General features: G+C 42.0%; 1 long non-coding RNA gene across 2 annotated transcripts in view; it reads left to right on the top strand.

Moving 5' to 3' along the window:
• The window catches only part of LOC125270689, a 34613-nt gene extending 32691 nt beyond the window's left edge, over positions 1-1922 (top strand). For both annotated transcript variants that reach the window (XR_007185416.1, XR_007185415.1), the window contains one exon: positions 1268-1922. This is a non-coding gene — a long non-coding RNA (uncharacterized LOC125270689). The remainder of the gene's footprint in view (positions 1-1267) is intronic.
• The last annotated feature ends 812 nt before the right edge of the window (positions 1923-2734 follow it).

Here is a 2734-nt window from a genome sequence, read left to right as displayed (position 1 = left end):
CATTCTTAATCCGTAGGGTTTAATATGGAGTTGGCCCACCCTTTGCAGCTATAACAGCTTCAACTCTTCTGTGAAGGCTTTCCACAAGGTTTAGGAGTGTGTTTATAGGAATTTTTGACCATTCTTCTAGAAGCGCATTTGTGAGGTCAGGCAGTGATGTTGGTTGAGAAGGCCTGGCTCACAGTCTCCGCTCTAATTCATCCCAAAGGTGTTCTATCGGGTTGAGGTCAGGACTCTGTGCAGGCCAGTCAAGTTCCTCCACACCAAACTCGATCATCCATGTCTTTATGGACCTTGCTTTGTGCACTGGTGTGCAGTCATGTTGGAACAGGAAGGTCCATCCCCAAACTGTTTCCACAAAATTGGGAGCATGAAATTGTCCAAAATGTCTTGGTATGCTGAAGCATTAAGTGTTCCTTTCACTGGAACTAAGGGGCCAAGCCCAACCCCTGAAAAACAACCCCACACCATGATCCCCCCTCCACCAAACTTTACACTTGGCACAATGCAGTCAGGCAAGTACCGTTCGCCTGGCAACCACCAAACCCAGTCTCGTCCATCGGATTGCCAGACAGAGAAGCGTGATTCTTCACTCCAGAGAACACGTCTCCACTGCTCTAGAGTCCAGTGGCGGCGTGCTTTACACCACTGCATCCGACGCTTTGCATTGAACTTGGTGATATAAGGCTTGGATCCAGCTGCTCGGCCATGGAAACCCATTCCATGAAGCTCTCTACGCACTGTTCTTGAGCTAATCTGAAGGCCACATGAAGTTTGGAGATCTGTAGCTGTTGACTCTGCAGAAAGTTGGCGACTTCTGCGCACTGTGTGCCTCAGCATGCGCTGACCCCGCTCTGTGATTTTACGTGGCCAACCACTTTGTTGCTGAGTTGTTGTTGTTCCCAATTGCTTCCACTTTGTTATGATACCACTAACAGTTGAACGTTGAATATTTAGCAGTGAGGAAATTTCATGAATGGACTTATTGCACAAGTGGCAACCTATCATGGTACCACACTTGAATTCACTGAGCTCCTGAGAGCGACCCATTCTTTCACAAATGTTTGTAGAAGCAGTCTGCATGCCTAGGTGCTTGATTTTATACACTTTTGGCCATGGAAGTGATTGGAACACCTGAACTCAATGATTTGGAGGGGTGTCCCAATACTTTTGGCAATATAGTGTACAAAATATACAAAATCTTTTAATACATTTTTTAGTTTGATGTTCCCTATTTATATTCTATTTTGTCTATTTATTGATTTAGAGTCAGAAAGATTCGGACAGACACCTCACAAAGATCATGAGCTTGAGAGGAAATCCAATTGACAGAGTTTGATTACCAGAGGAAGAGAGGGAGGATGAGGAGCTGAGAGGCTGCTGGCAGATGCTCAGGAGAGTGGCAGTGTGTGTGGAGAAGGTGCCAGGAGGACGTGTCACTTGTTGGCGATTTGGAGCCGAGAGCTCCTACACTGCGCCATTCTGTGGCCTGCTGCATTTAACGGGATTGGCTGATGGACTGGGGACTGAGCCATTAATCTTTCTTCCCTCTTATCCAATTACAGCACCTATAGCGGAGCAAAGCAAAGCAGTGAAAGCAGAGCGTTTGTGCCAACTGCCAGCGGCCACTCACAACATATAATCACAGGGACAGAGTTTTACAATTGATACCATCTAGAGGGAACGTAAAGGTACAGGTCACACCAAAATGACAATTTTGCCATTATTTACTCACCCTCAAGACTTTCCAAACTTGAATGCTGTTATTTTTTTCAGTGGAACATAAAAGTAGAAGTTTTTGAAGAATCTTCAGCTTTTTTCCAAACAACAACAGTTGTGACCACATCCATTAAAGGACTAGTTCACTTTAAAATGAAAATTACCAAGCCATCCTAGGTGTATACGACTTTCTTGTTTCAGATGAACACAATCAGAGTTATATTAATACATATCCTGATGCATCCAAGCTTTATAATGGCAGTAAACAGGACCAACGAGTATGAAACTCAAGAAAGTGCATCCATCCATCATTAACATATTCCACACAGCTACAGGGGGTTAATAAAGGCCTTCTGAAGCAAAGCGATGCTTTTGTGTAAGAAAAATATCCTTATTAACAAGTTAAGTAAAATATCTAGCTTCTGCTAGACCGCCTTCCTTATTCAACTTACAAAAAAGCGTTAGCTGATGCAACGTCAGTTACGCTTGTTTCGTAAGTTGAATAAGGAAGGTGTAGGACATAGCGTAAGCGTTTTGAACTGTGAGAGGCGTTACACTTTCTTCATAAGTTGAATATAGAAGGCGGTCTGGCGGAAGCTAGATATTTCACTTAATAACTTAAGGATATTTTTCTTACACAAACTCATCGCTTCACTTCAGAAGGCCTTTATTAACCTCGTGGAGCTGTGTGGAGTACGTTTATATTGGATGGATGGATGGATGGATGCACTTTTTTGAGCTTCATACTTGTTGGTCCCATTCACTGCCATTATAAAGCCTGGATGCATCATGGTGTTTATTAATATGACTCTGACTGTGTTCATCTGAAAGAAGAAAGTCATATAGACCTAAGATGGCTTGAGGGTAAGTAAATCTTATTCTTATCTAATTTTGAATGCTAAGTGTAAGTTTTTTCATGTAATATTTATTTTTATTTTATTTTGTTTTTTTATTCTTTATTTCAAAAGGATTTTAGTGTTAATTTAAATGTATTTTTAGTTGAAGCTATCATAAG

This window comes from Megalobrama amblycephala, linkage group LG6 (assembly GCF_018812025.1).
Source record: "Megalobrama amblycephala isolate DHTTF-2021 linkage group LG6, ASM1881202v1, whole genome shotgun sequence".
Lineage (NCBI taxonomy): Eukaryota > Metazoa > Chordata > Actinopteri > Cypriniformes > Xenocyprididae > Megalobrama > Megalobrama amblycephala.
This window is presented reverse-complemented; position numbering and strand designations above follow the sequence as displayed.